The sequence below is a fragment of the Aedes aegypti genome, chromosome 3 (genome assembly GCF_002204515.2).
Source record: "Aedes aegypti strain LVP_AGWG chromosome 3, AaegL5.0 Primary Assembly, whole genome shotgun sequence".
NCBI classification, from domain to species: domain Eukaryota; kingdom Metazoa; phylum Arthropoda; class Insecta; order Diptera; family Culicidae; genus Aedes; species Aedes aegypti.
In genome coordinates, this window is record NC_035109.1 from 229,289,455 (window position 1) to 229,304,775 (window position 15,321).

General features: G+C 39.9%; 1 protein-coding gene and 1 long non-coding RNA gene across 6 annotated transcripts in view; both read left to right on the forward strand.

Moving 5' to 3' along the window:
• The window catches only part of LOC5578483, a 389,689-nt gene that overhangs the window by 215,895 nt on the left and 158,473 nt on the right, over positions 1 to 15,321 (forward strand). The window lies entirely within an intron of this gene.
• LOC110677832 lies at positions 1,043 to 13,502 on the forward strand. Its single transcript, XR_002501223.1, has 3 exons — positions 1,043 to 1,128; positions 13,261 to 13,333; positions 13,401 to 13,502. It is a non-coding gene; the product is annotated as an uncharacterized LOC110677832 (long non-coding RNA).

Genomic DNA, 15,321 nt, shown 5'->3' on the forward strand with positions numbered 1-15,321 from the left:
ATGTATTAACGACAAATGTCACTATGTAAAATAACCATATATGTCCTTTCGACCAAATGTCCTATGCTTCTCGAAGGAACTTTATTCTTTTTGCCCCAAATGTCCATTCGACGAAATGTAAATTCGACCAAATGCACTTTTGACTAAATGTCATTCGACTAAATGTCATTCGACCGAATGTCATAGATTCACCATGGCTTTGGGACGTTTCGTCGAATGACATTTGGTCGAATGGCATTCGGTCGAATGACGTTCGGTCCCTGATCCCAGTTATGCCAATATTTTGGATTTTGATGATTGTTCAAATGAACTTTTTAGAAGTAGAGAGACTTACGGCTTTGGCACCTTGCGACTATTATCGGCAACAAAATTTCAAACGCCAAATACACAGTATTTTCTATCAAAACACACCAAAACATTCAGATGATTTTTCGTTCTGTCAGCTACCCGCTAACGAGATTTCCGAGACGCAACAAACAATTTCGCCAAAGATGTCAGCAATTCAAATGAACACGCTTCAAAATACGACTGATTTGGAGCTGCCGAAGTGATTCGTTTGCAGCTCTTATGGGAAAGCTGCCGAACAGAAATAGGCTGCCGCCAATAGCCACACGGACAAGAGATTTAATATTATATATTGGCTTTTCTCGGTGACAACAGACAAAAACAGCATATTTTGCGTTACGCGTTTCGGCTTACTTCACTTCAGCCCTCATCAGACGCCTAAAATTACATATATTAAACAGTCACAATTTACAAAGAACATTTCAATTTTCACATAAACACTTACAACATGCTGAACGCAACCTTACAGCTTGGTCTGTCACTACTATACTAATGGTTTTCCCAAAACCCCAATTAACGAGCGCACCTTGCTCATCACCCAGTTTCATTTTCGTCAATGTTTCCTCTCTCAGTCGTCCGTGTATGTGGCTCTCCACGCAGTCTCGCCAATAGACCATTGTACGTGGAGTTGAAATTACCGCACTCACGTTGCAGGTTTACGGTCTCTCTTTCTCCCTGCTTTTTGATATGGATTGGCGAGACTGCGTGGAGAGCCACATACACGGACGACTGAGAGAGGAAACATTGACGAAAATGAAACTGGGTGATGAGCAAGGTGCGCTCGTTAACCTTAGTTAGATACTGGGGTCATAATGACCCAAAATCGAATTTCAACCTGCAATATCTCTGTTGTTATCAAACGGATCTTTCTGAAATTCCCTGACTTTTAATATTTTGTGGAAACGAAGCGCAAGACCAAAAAATTTTTTTCTTAAGGTGATTCTAAGATGGCGCCACAAAAAAACAACTTAATAAGATACTGGGGTCATTATGACCCAGAAATGTATACCCCTATAAATCAGCGAAATATCAACCGAATAATGAAATTTATGCCGCATTCGAAAGATATACTCCTCAAGATTCTGATCACTACCTGGAATACCGGTTCCGGATCCAGTGGCCACCGGGAATCGGCTACAAAGGGGACCATGTTGGCCACGTGGAATTTCAGTTCACTCAGTCCAGAACTCTGAAGTTATCACCAAATTGTATAAGATGCAGGCCATATAGGAATGTACTGTCTTCAGCAAACTTGCTTCGAGGACCAAGAACTTCCACATAGGATACAATTTAGTTCAGAACTCGACCACCGCGTGGCGCTAGCGTCGATATGAACTTCCGGTAGAGGCTAATTATGCGATAACTCGAGATTGCGAGCACATAGAAGGATGCTGTCTTCGGCAAAGTTGCTCAGGAGGATAAGCACTTCCACATGAGCTACAATTTAGTTCAGAACTCGACCACCGCGTGGCGCTAGCGTCCATATGAACTTCCGGTAGAGGCTAATTATGCGATAACTCGAGATTGCGAGCACATAGAAGGATGCTGTCTTCGGCAAAGTTGCTCAGGAGAATAAGGACTTCCACATGAGATACAATTTAGTTCAGAACTCGACCACCGCGTGGCGCTAGCGTCAATATGAACTTCCGGTAGAGGCTAATTATGCGATAACTCGAAATTGCGAGCACATAGAAGGATGCTGTCTTCGGCAAAGTTGCTCAGAAGGATAAGCACTTCCACATGAGATACAATTTAGTTCAGAACTCGACCACTGCGTGGCGCTAGCGTCGATATGAACTTCACACATAGAAGGATGCTGTCTTCGGCAAAGTTGCTCAGGAGGATAAGGACTTCCACATGAGATACAATTTAGTTCAGAACTCGACCACTGCGTGGCGCTAGCGTCGATATGAACTTCCGGTAGACGCTAATTATGCGATAACTCGAGATTGCGAGCACATAGAAGGATGCTGTCTTCGGCAAAGTTGCTCAGGAGGATAAGCACTTCCACATGAGATACAATTTAGTTCAGAACTCGACCACTGAGTGGCGCTAGCGTCGATATGTACTTCCGGTAGAGGCTAATTATGCGATAACTCGAGATTGCTCACACATAGAAGGATGCTGTCTTCGGCAAAGTTGCTCAGGAGGATAAGGACTTCCACATGAGATACAATTTAGTTCAGAACTCGACCACCGCGTGGCGCTAGCGTCGATATGAACTTCCGGTAGAGGCTAATTATGCGATAACTCGAGATTGCGAGCACATAGAAGGATGCTGTCTTCGGCAAAGTTGCTCAGAAGGATAAGCACTTCCACATGAGATACAATTTAGTTCAGAACTCGACCACCGCGTGGCGCTAGCGTCGATATGAACTTCCGGTAGACGCTAATTATGCGATAACTCGAGATTGCGAGCACATAGAAGGATGCTGTCTTCGGCAAAGTTGCTCAGGAGGATAAGCACTTCCACATGAGATACAATTTAGTTCAGAACTCGACCACTGAGTGGCGCTAGCGTCGATATGAACTTCCGGTAGAGGCTAATTATGCGATAACTCGAGATTGCTCACACATAGAAGGATGCTGTCTTCGGCAAAGTTGCTCAGGAGGATAAGGACTTCCACATGAGATACAATTTAGTTCAGAACTCGACCACCGCGTGGCGCTAGCGTCGATATGAACTTCCGGTAGAGGCTAATTATGCGATAACTCGAGATTGCGAGCACATAGAAGGATGCTGTCTTGGGCAAAGTTGCTCAGAAGGATAAGCACTTCCACATGAGATACAATTTAGTTCAGAACTCGACCACTGCGTGGCGCTAGCGTCGATATGAACTTCACACATAGAAGGATGCTGTCTTCGGCAAAGTTGCTCAGGAGGATAAGGACTTCCACATGAGATACAATTTAGTTCAGAACTCGACCACTGAGTGGCGCTAGCGTCGATATGAACTTCCGGTAGGTGCTAATAACTCGATAACTTGAGATTGCGAGCACATAGAAGGATGCAGTCTTGGGCAAAGTTGCTCAGGAGGATAAGCACTTCCACATGAGATACAATTTAGTTCAGAACTCGACCGCTGCGCGGCACTAGCGTCGATATGAACTTCCGGTAGGTGCTAATAACTCGATAACTCGAGATTGCGAGCACATAGAAGGATGCTGTCTTCGGCAAAGTTGCTCAGGAGGATAAGGACTTCCACATGAGATACAATTTAGTTCAGAACTCGACCACTGAGTGGCGCTAGCGTCGATATGAACTTCCGGTAGGTGCTAATAACTCGATAACTTGAGATTGCGAGCACATAGAAGGATGCAGTCTTGGGCAAAGTTGCTCAGGAGGATAAGCACTTCCACATGAGATACAATTTAGTTCAGAACTCAACCACCGCGTGGCGCTAGCGTCGATATGAACTTCCGGTAGAGGCTAATTATGCGATAACTCGAGATTGCGAGCACATAGAAGGATGCTGTCTTCGGCAAAGTTGCTCAGGAGGATAAGGACTTCCACATGAGATACAATTTAGTTCAGAACTCGACCACTGCGTTGCGCTAGCGTCGATATGAACTTCACACATAGAAGGATGCTGTCTTCGGCAAAGTTGCTCAGGAGGATAAGGACTTCCACATAAGATACAATTTAGTTCAGAACTCGACCACTGAGTGGCGCTAGCGTCGATATGAACTTCCGGTAGGGGCTAATTATGCGATAACTCGAGATTGCGAGCACATAGAAGGATGCTGTCTTCGGCAAAGTTGTTCAGGAGGATAAGGACTTCCACATGAGATACAATTTAGTTCAGAACTCGACCACTGCGTTGCGCTAGCGTCGATATGAACTTCACACATAGAAGGATGCTGTCTTCGGCAAAGTTGCTCAGGAGGATAAGGACTTCCACATGAGATACAATTTAGTTCAGAACTCGACTGCTACGTGGCGCTAGCGTCGATATGAACTTCCGGTAGGTGCTAATAACTCGATAACTCGAGATTGCGAGCACATAGAAGGATGCAGTCTTGGGCAAAGTTGCTCAGGAGGATAAGGACTTCCACATAAGATACAATTTAGTTCAGAACTCGACCACTGAGTGGCGCTAGCGTCGATATGAACTTCCGGTAGAGGCTAATTATGCGATAACTCGAGATTGCGAGCACATAGAAGGATGCTGTCTTCGGCAAAGTTGTTCAGGAGGATAAGGACTTCCACATGAGACACAATTTAGTTCAGAACTCGACCACTGCATGGCGCTAGCGTCGATAAGTACTTCCGGTAGAGGCTAATTATGCGATAACTCGAGATTGCGAGCACATAGCAGGATGCTGTCTTCAGCAAAGTTGCTCAGGAGGATAAGAACTTCCTTATGAGATACAATTTAGTTCAAAACTCGACCGCTGCGTGGCACTAGCGTCGATATGAACCTCCGGTAGAGGCTAATTATGCGATAACTCGAGATTGCGAGCACATAGAAGGATGCTGTCTTCGGCAAAGTTGCTCAGGAGGATAAGGACTTCCACATGAGATACAATTTAGTTTAGAACTCGACCACCACGTGGCCAATTTTTAATGAAAACAAAGAAATAAATTGCTGAAAGAAAATCGTGAGAAACTCCAAAAAGACCTAAACATGGATTAATAAATAAATTGATAAACTTACGCCTTGAGGAGTACTGAGGGTGTCTCTCCTAGGGAATAATTTGTAAGGATGTCCCCGAAAAAAAATCTGTGGCGTATCCCTAGAAGAAATAAGAGATAGAATTCCGAAAGAAACTCTTGAGCACATTTCATAAGAAACTTCCTACATTTTCTTACCCCTACTTAAAAAAGTGCACGTCATATACTTTAATTTGAACGTAATCTTCTGCTTGAGTTGTGATTATCTAATCAACTACACTATTCTTCGCAAGTTAGAGTAAGTAGATTTGCGGGCATGACTTGAAGTATAAAGATGTGAATCTGTTCGGATAGTGATAATTATCAATATTATTATTGAGATAATTAAAATTTTATAGTACAGTCAAACCTCCATGAGTTGATATTGAAGGGACCATCGACTCAAGGAAATATCAAGTCATGAAACAGCATTCCTTTGGATAGCTGCTTCTAGGGACCATCATAGTAACCATGAAAATTTGTTTTTACTATGGTCCCATGAGTCGATATCGAGTCATGGAACATCGACTCATGGAGGTATCACTGTAAAATCAATAGAGTGTGTGAATTTGATTTAACGTAAAATTTAGTGCTGAAGTAGTTGATTTGATTCAGAATCAATTATTTTTGTGTAAGTAGAAATAATTAACAGGATAGTAACGCCAACATAAAACATTCTTCTCCGTTAACTTCTGGACTTTTTTTTAGAATCAGCTTCTGCAGAAATTTCAACAATAATTTGCATAAAGGTTTTGTATGATAACAATATTGGCAAGAGGAACTCAGAAAAACTTCATCAGATTATCTTGAAAAAAGATTTGTAAAAAAAAATTGAGCAATTTCGCAAACACCAATGAAAAAATCCCAAAAATTTAAATTTCTCGTAGAATTCTATAATAAAGGATTAGAAGAATCAAATTAGACTCATGTAGAACTTCGAGGAGACCTGGAGCTGGAGGAATTCCAAAAATAGCTTCATTGGGACGCATTTTTAAAAAGTACGCTGAAGTGTTTTCAAAAAATCATCTTGAGAAAATTCAAAATTATCCTTTAGAAAAAAAAATCAGACTATTATTCCGTCAAATCCAAAAATAATCACTTGAGAAATACCGAAAACAATTTTAAAATCAGATCGTAGAAGAATTCAATAAAAAAAGACCTGTGAGGGAATTGCAAAAACTCTGAAGAATTCACTCCAGATAGATTTCTCCGGGAATTAATCCATCCTCAGAGAACTTTTCCTGGAATTATTGCATAGATTACTTCAAGCACTTCTCCAGCGATTCTTCCAAAGATTCTTCAAGCGATTTCTCCTCACATTCCTCTAATAAAAAAATAAGAGATTCCACTAAGGATTCCTCCAAGAAGATCTCTACAGAGATTTTTGCAGAATGTCAGAGGTTTCTCTAAGTAACATTTCTTCAAGGATTACTTGAAATATTTCCACAGTGAATTCTTCAGACATTCCGCTGGTAGTCCTCTCAAGATTCCTCTAGGATTTTTTTTCTAAGATTTCCTCCAGGGATCGCTCCAGGAATTCTTTAACGAATTATTCCAGAGATTCTTCCATTCAATTGGGGATTTAACAAGAAATTATTTTATGAGTTCTTATAGGGATCGCTGGAGAAATTCTTGCAAGAGCCCAAGAAGTGATTCTCGAAGAAAGCTCTGGAGGAATTTCTTACAAAAATCCCCGGAACATCATATATGCTTTTCAGTTACGCAGTGTTTATTTTTTTCAACGTACTATTTATAATGAAGACTGCGTAGACGAAACTCATATTTCATTTATATCTACAGTCAAATCTCTACCAGTTCATTCCTGAAACGATATCTACAGGAAACCATGTAGAGATTTTTCTGAAGCGAACCTTGGAGAAATTCCTGAAGAAAAAGTTCGAGAAATCTCTGCAGGAATTCTTGTAAAGATTTGCATAGTGAAATCTCTGTAGGAGTCTTTGGATAGACTCCTGTACTGCCCATAACTGCATATTTGTAACATTTGACAAAAGTAGGCATTGAGTAAATGGAACACCAAGTGTGCATTTTATGGCAATTTGGGAAGAAACTAAAATTTCTAAAAATTGACAGGAACTCAAAAGTGTTTATTTGAGGCTGAAAATTTGTACAGCTAATATTGTATATTGGGTAAATCGTCAGAAAATAATTCTGATAGAAATTTCTTTGCTTCTACATTACGAGGCTCATGCATGATCTCAATGTGACTGTTATGCGGTTACAATTACCAATGTGACAAATCAACTTGGTATTTTTTTCAAATTTTCTAGAACAAAATCACAGATTTTAGTAAGTTGATCGAAAGTATACATCATTTGATGACTCTCCATGGTATTAACTTCAATTTGTCAAAAATTTCGAATGTGACAAATATGCAGTTATGGGCAGTGTAGGCATCCATGAAGGACTCTTGGAGACATCTTTGGAGGAATCACTGATGAATGGAGGTATCCCATGAAGAATCGATGTAGAAATTTTGCTGGTGGAATCGCTAGAGAAATCCCTGAAAAAACCCCTGTAGATTTTTTGCTGGAAAAACCCCTGTAGATTTTTGTTGGATAAATCCCTGAAAGAATCCTTATAGGTATATTTAAATAGAAAAATTTCTCGAAAAATCTAAGGAGAAATATCTAAAGAAATCCATGAATAGATTTTCAAAAAAAAAAAATTATAGAGGTTTTACTGTAGGATATTTTTTAATGAAATCTATGGAGAAATTTTTAGCATAAGTTCTGATAATATTCAAGCAGGAATTAATGGGAGAATCCCTAGAGAAATTTCAAGAAGAACTCTTGGGGGAATCCATGGAGTATTATTGAAGACCCAGTACGATTCCCTGGAGAAATTCTTGGGGAATCCCTGGAAGATTATCTTGAGAAATTCTTGAGGTGTTTCATGAAATTTCCTTGAGGAATTCGTGAGTTTTAGAACACCTGCAAAAATTCCTTGTGGAATCCTTGTAGAATTTCCTCGTAGAATCATCGCTGGAGGAATCTCGGAATAATTTCTGAACGAATCTCGAGAGAACTGCTTGGGGATATTTTTGTATGTATCCGTGGAGGAATCCTCGGAAAAAATTCTGAAGCTATCACTAGAGAAACATCTTTAGTGATCCTTGAAGAAATTGTTTTAAGTGTTACTCCTGGAGGAATTCCTGGAGAAAGCCTTGAAGATATCTGTGCCAGAATCCTTGAAGACACTTTCCTGGAGAAATCCTTGCAAAAGTCTGTGGAAAATTTTATAGAGGAATACCAGAAGAAATAACTTAAAAAAATCCCTGGAGAAATCTCCGGAGAAATTTCGAAGTATTCCTAAACCGAATCCTTGGAGGAATCCTTGGAAAAAATCCTGAAAGAATCCCAATAATGATTTTTCTGGAGGAATCTACGAAGGAATCACTTAAGACATTTCTGCTGGAAACCTTTGCGAAATGTCTAAAGAAATCTTTATACATATTTTTTCTTGTAGGAATCCTTGTAAAAATTCCATGTCAACTCCCTGGAGAAAGCTATTTCATGCATGGCAAACAAAAGTTCTTCCTGAAAGAATCTCTGGCAAAAGTCCTACCCAGACAACCAGAAGTTGCATAGCAGTATACGACGAAAGTCATTTATTTGTACAAACTGCATCACTCCCGCACTAAATGGTGGGTGAAATCGTTTGATCGATGAGTTTCCTCGCATAAAACGCTTTTTTATGAGTTCATATGTACATTTCGTTTCGTTCCGCATAGTTTTACAAAGTAAGTCGGATCAATCCGTAGCAGCTGTCAAATAAACTTTGTTATCATAAATAAAGTCGCATAAGAGTATAGACCAATTCGCAAGAAAATCTACACACTCGCATTGCATGTTATGTTTCATCATATAAAATATGTACGTAAATCGCCTCCACTTTTGTACGCATAAGGCCTTTTCGCGACATCTTATACGTGAAACTTTGCACATATAAGCATCGCATAAAGCAAAAGGTGATTTGGTTAAACGTACATTTTGGTTGTCTGGGTAGGGAACCCCAGAAGAAATCATTGTAGAGATTGAGGTACAGAATAGCATGGATTATTTTCTGGTAAAATCCTTGGAGGAATCTTCGAAAGATTTCCTGGAAAAATCTTTGGGAGAGTTTCTGGAGATATTTCGAGAGGATGAGGACAGAAGGGCATGGGTTTGTATTCCATCGGATGAGCTCTCGGTAAATAACTGTAGAATCCATCATACAAATCATTTAAGGTTACTGGACTATATCATTTGAATAACTCCGATGTGAACTACGTCTTGAGATCCAGATAACTTTTTGGAGGAAATCCAGAAGGAAATACTGGTATAAAGTCATAAGATTCCTCCCGATCCAATTGAAAACTAAAGTGCACAGTTACTGCAACAACTTCTAAAGAAAACTAGAAGTAATTTTTTTTGCAACTTCATGACGTTGTCTGTATCTGAACTCTTTTTGGAATTTTAGAAGTGACTACAATATAGTTAATATCATATCATAGAGCTCATTTTATATTATATACAATCGACTCTCCACATTTCGATATTCTATAACCCGATATACTCTATAACTAGATGGATTTTCCGATTCTTTCAAATTTCCATACATTGTGCTCTCCATAAGTCGATATTTCTGTAACTCGATATCTCCACAAGTTGATGTTACGTGAGATGTGAATTTCTCTCCATAACTCGATATCTATTTTAATTTTTTTCTTTTTTGGGGAAACGTGATCTAATTTTTGTTTGAAGGTGAATAAATACTTACAAGTTGTAATGACATGAAAATGATAAAAACTATTGTCAGTAAAAATAACGTGATTTTTCTAGCACTTCCAAAAATGTTTTCAATTAATAGTTTGTAAAATGCTATCAACAAAATAATATTGCTTTCTTACAAAAATGATAATAAAAATATTGGAAATACAAAAATTTGTTCCTTCGATTTTGTGTCGGTATATTCTATTGTACCATAATTCTATAAGTCGATGGTCCCTTGAATATCGAGTTATGGAGAGTCGACTGTAGTTTATATCGTAGCATATATTTCATGTCGGATCTTGCAGTTAAAGATAAAACCTTCAAAAAAGAGATCCTTCTGGAAATACATATAGACGCCAGCACCACATGCTGGTTAAATTTTGAACGTATGTTCATGACTAGTTCCTTATTCTCTCGAACAATTTTACCGCAGACAGCATCCTTTTATAAGTCGGGTCTCGGGTTTGCAGGCTAGAAAAATTTTTTCGAGTACGTCGGAATCGGGCTTGTAAAAATTAGGATTAAGGTGGACTTTAGTAAGAGTTATGGTAAGAGTAACAACCAGAAAGCTTATGCATCAGAAACGATGAATTTATCTATTTTTAAAACTCGGTCTCGGTACAAAAAATGTTTAGGTTTCGAGTCAGATTCGGATTTAAACAGCGGTTTTTTTCAGGTTCGGGTCAGGTCTGAGTATGGGTCGGGTCTGGGTTTAAAAAAAATAAAGTAAGTCGGGTACGGGTAATGTTTGGGCTCTAAAATGGCCCATAACGCGGGTACGTCACAGTTTCGTGGTGCGTTATGGAGAAAAGATATACCAGTGAACCCTAGTCCTGACTGCTTCAAACGAAGAGAACAGGATGTTCGAGTAATGAAAGGAACACTTATTAGTCCTTGTTACATTTCAAACCTTGTTGAAAGTGACAAGTCTCGGTTTTCCCAGTTGCAGAGAATGATCGGACAATGATCGAGACAAGGACAAAAATGAAGTCAAATTGAACAATTTGTTTCATAATCCTTCATTTATTTGATTCTCTAGTTTGAAGAAGTAGGGACTGATGCACGGACAATATCTGTGTAATTTCTACCGAAATTCCATATCGACGCTAGCGCCACGCGGTGGTCGAGTTCTAAACTAAATTGTATCTCATTTGGAAGTCCTCATCCTCCTGAACAACTTTACCGAAGATTACATCTTTCTATGTGGGAGCAATCTCGAGTTATCACATAATTAGCCTCTACCGGAAGTTCATATCGACGCTAGCGCCACTCAGTGGTAGAGTTCTGAACTAAATTGTATCTCATGTGGAAGTGCTTATCCTCCTGAGCAACTTTGCCGAAGACAGCATCCTTCTATGTGCTCGCAATCTCGAGTTATCGCATAATTAGCCTCTACCGGAAGTTCATATCGACGCTAGCGCCACGCGGTGGTCGAGTTCTGAACTAAATTGTATCTTATGTGGAAGTGCTTATCCTCCTGAGCAACTTTGCCCAAGACTGCATCCTTCTATGTGCTCGCAATCTCGAGTTATCGCATAATTAGCCTCTACCGGAAGTTCTTATCGACGCTAGCGCCACGCGGTGGTCGAGTTCTGAACTAAATTGTATCTCATGTGGAAGTCCTTATCCTCCTGAACAACTTTGCCGAAGACTGCATCCTTCTATGTGCTCGCAATCTCGAGTTATCGAGTTATTGGCACCTACCGGAAGTTCATATCAACGCTAGCGCCACGCAGTGGTCGAGTTCTGAACTAAATTGTATCTTATGTGGAAGTGCTTATCCTCCTGAGCAACTTTGCTGAAGACTGCATCCTTCTATGTGCTCGCAATCTCGAGTTATCGCATAATTAGCCTCTACCGGAAGTTCATATCGACGCTAGCGCCACTCAGTGGTCGAGTTCTGAACTAAATTGTATCTCATGTGGAAGTGCTTATCCTCCTGAGCAACTTTGCCGAAGACAGCATCCTTCTATGTGCTCGCAATCTCGAGTTATCGCATAATTAGCGTCTACCGGAAGTTCATATCGACGCTAGCGCCACGCAGTGGTCGAGTTCTGAACTAAATTGTATCTCATGTGGAAGTGCTTATCCTTCTGAGCAACTTTGCCGAAGACAGCATCCTTCTATGTGCTCGCAATCTCGAGTTATCGCATAATTAGCCTCTACCGGAAGTTCATATCGACGCTAGCGCCACGCGGTGGTCGAGTTCTGAACTAAATTGTATCTCATGTGGAAGTCCTTATCCTCCTGAGCAACTTTGCCGAAGACAGCATCCTTCTATGTGCTCGCAATCTCGAGTTATCGCATAATTAGCCTCTACCGGAAGTTCATATCGACGCTAGCGCCACTCAGTGGTCGAGTTCTGAACTAAATTGTATCTCATGTGGAAGTGCTTATCCTCCTGAGCAACTTTGCCGAAGACAGCATCCTTCTATGTGCTCGCAATCTCGAGTTATCGCATAATTAGCCTCTACCGGAAGTTCATATCGACGCTAGCGCCACGCGGTGGTCGAGTTCTGAACTAAATTGTATCTTATGTGGAAGTGCTTATCCTCCTGAGCAACTTTGCCCAAGACTGCATCCTTCTATGTGCTCGCAATCTCGAGTTATCGCATAATTAGCCTCTACCGGAAGTTCTTATCGACGCTAGCGCCACGCGGTGGTCGAGTTCTGAACTAAATTGTATCTCATGTGGAAGTCCTTATCCTCCTGAACAACTTTGCCGAAGACTGCATCCTTCTATGTGCTCGCAATCTCGAGTTATCGAGTTATTGGCACCTACCGGAAGTTCATATCAACGCTAGCGCCACGCAGTGGTCGAGTTCTGAACTAAATTGTATCTTATGTGGAAGTGCTTATCCTTCTGAGCAACTTTGCTGAAGACTGCATCCTTCTATGTGCTCGCAATCTCGAGTTATCGCATAATTAGCCTCTACCGGAAGTTCATATCGACGCTAGCGCCACGCGGTGGTCGAGTTCTGAACTAAATTGTATCTCATGTGGAAGTCCTTATCCTCCTCAGCAACTTTGCCGAAGACTGCATCCTTCTATGTGCTCGCAATCTCGAGTTATCGCATAATTAGCCTCTACCGGAAGTTCATATCGACGCTAGCGCCACGCGGTGGTCGAGTTCTGAACTAAATTGTATCCCATGTGGAAGTTCTTGGTCCCCGAAGCAAGTTTGCTGAAGACAGTACATTCCTATATGGCCTGCATCTTATACAATTTGGTGATGACTGCAGAGTTCTGGACTGAGTGTACTGAAATTCCACGTGGCCAACATGGTCCCCTTCGTAGCCGATTTCCGGTGGCCACTGGATCCGGAACCGGTATTCCAAGTAGTGATCAGAATCTTGAGGAGTATATCTTTCGAATGCGGCATAAATTTCATTATTCGGATGATATTTCGCTGATTTATAGGGGTATACATTTCTGGGTCATAATGACCCCAGTATCTTATTAAGTTGTTTTTCTTAACATCCGCGGAAGGTTAATTGGGGTTTTGGGAAAACCATTAGTATAGTAGTGACAGACCAAGCTGTAAGGTTGCGTTCAGCATGTTGTAAGTGTTTATGTGAAAGTTGAAATGTTCTTTGTAAATTGTAACTGTTTAATAAATGTAATTTTAGGCGTCTGATGAGGGCTGAAGTGAAGTAAGCCGAAACGCGTAACGCAAAATATGCTGTTTTTGTCTGTTGTCACCGAGAAAAGCCAATATATAATATTAAATAGAAGTTCACGGTGATCAATTCAACCAATACGGACAAGAGATGTTCGCAGCGTTGTAAAAACGTTTCCAAAAAGCTTTTAACAAATCTGTCGGTGTGAATCGATAAAGGATTGAGCAGCGCATAAATGTAAACAAACAAACACGTAATTTGTCTGCTAATGTCCGAAAAAAATCACAAGAGAAGCGCGGCATCGGCTTAGACTGCCGAGAATACGTAAGTTCCCCTAGTTATTTGTGCATTGTTTGAAATATTTAGCTCTAGTGAATTTATTATTCTTTGATAATATCATCATTCTTTGAAAAACTGTTCATCAAGTAATCAACGATGTGAACATAATGTTTTTATTTTTTATTATTCTTTTGAAATGTAATCGTTCTTCGTAATGAACTGCTGATCTTCATCTGATGGAAACATTCGGAGAGTGTGGTCGGGATCTTTCTTTGAATTTCGGGTCTTGTAGCTTACGGACGTGGGTAAGATTTTTGAATGCAGAAATCAAAATTAAACAAGCAGACAAAATTTGCTTTAAGGAAAACATTTATGGCGAAGTGAATGTTAGGTGTCGGTAACTCTACTTATAGCCAATTGGATTATTATGACTTCCAGCTTAATAAAATTCCTCAAGCAAATATATGGCTTTGCTGATAGTGTTGATGACCTCGGGTGAATAACGGAGTTTGCAGTAGAAGATTTGAATTATTATAAATGAAAATTGTGCTTATTCTATGTACCGGGAAGGGAAGACGACTTGACTGAGGCGACACAAGTTGCTCCCATTTAAGATCAGCTTATCTCGACTCGCAGAAAATCAGAACAAATATCATATGCTTTCTGTTGCAACTAAACCTTTTCGACCAAATGTCCATTCAACGAAATGTCCGTTCGACCAAATGTACTTTCTACCAAACGTCATTCTACTAAATGTGGTAATAATTTGGTCGAATAGTGATTTTTCTTAGCTAGAGAGTACAGCTGCTACAGGTTGCCTACGCTAGAACAACATGATCACTCAATCAAGAGATCTATTTTGGTGTTCTGATAAAATTTCTCGAACAATCTTCAAGCCCTCAATATATGAAGAGCAGTGTTTTGGGACTCCAGTTGATTACTCCAGCTTCCCCATAAAATCGATGACCCCTTGCGTTTTTGGCATAACTTGATGTCATTTTTCTCATCCAGGCTTATTCTGTAAATCGGATGAATCGTGACAATCTGATTTCAAATGAAAGCAACTTTTGTCACCTTAGTCGAATCGTCTCATATCACACGATTCACAAGATTGACACATTTCTCGTGATGAATTATTTTCAATTGAATCAATTTTCAACTTATTACCAATCGAAGTCATTGACACCGTCATCAAAGCCACATGTTTGTCTTAGTAAGAAAGGGGGGCATCGGGCAAGAGCGACACCCGGGGCAATAGTGCCATCTCTAATTTCACGTAGTTGTGTAAATATTACAGTTAAAAATGTTTAGTACAAAGAATAAGAAATATGTCTTTAACTCACCAACGCGAACAAAGCGAAATATTATAAGAATGTAAGACTGGAAAACAAGGTTTGACTCTCAATAAATACAAAACATATTGATTTTTCCGCACAGTATTGATGATTTTCAATTGTTTAATATAGCTGTGAGGAATTTTTTTTCGAAAAAGTCCTTTTGACATTAAGTTTTACATATATAAAAACAGTATGTCTTATGGGGCAAGAGGGACACCGCAATTTTCTCATATAAAATCAAATGAACTTTTATTTTTCTTGTTTAATATTACATTAAATCAATGTTTCCTACTAAATAAAATAAAAATAAACCA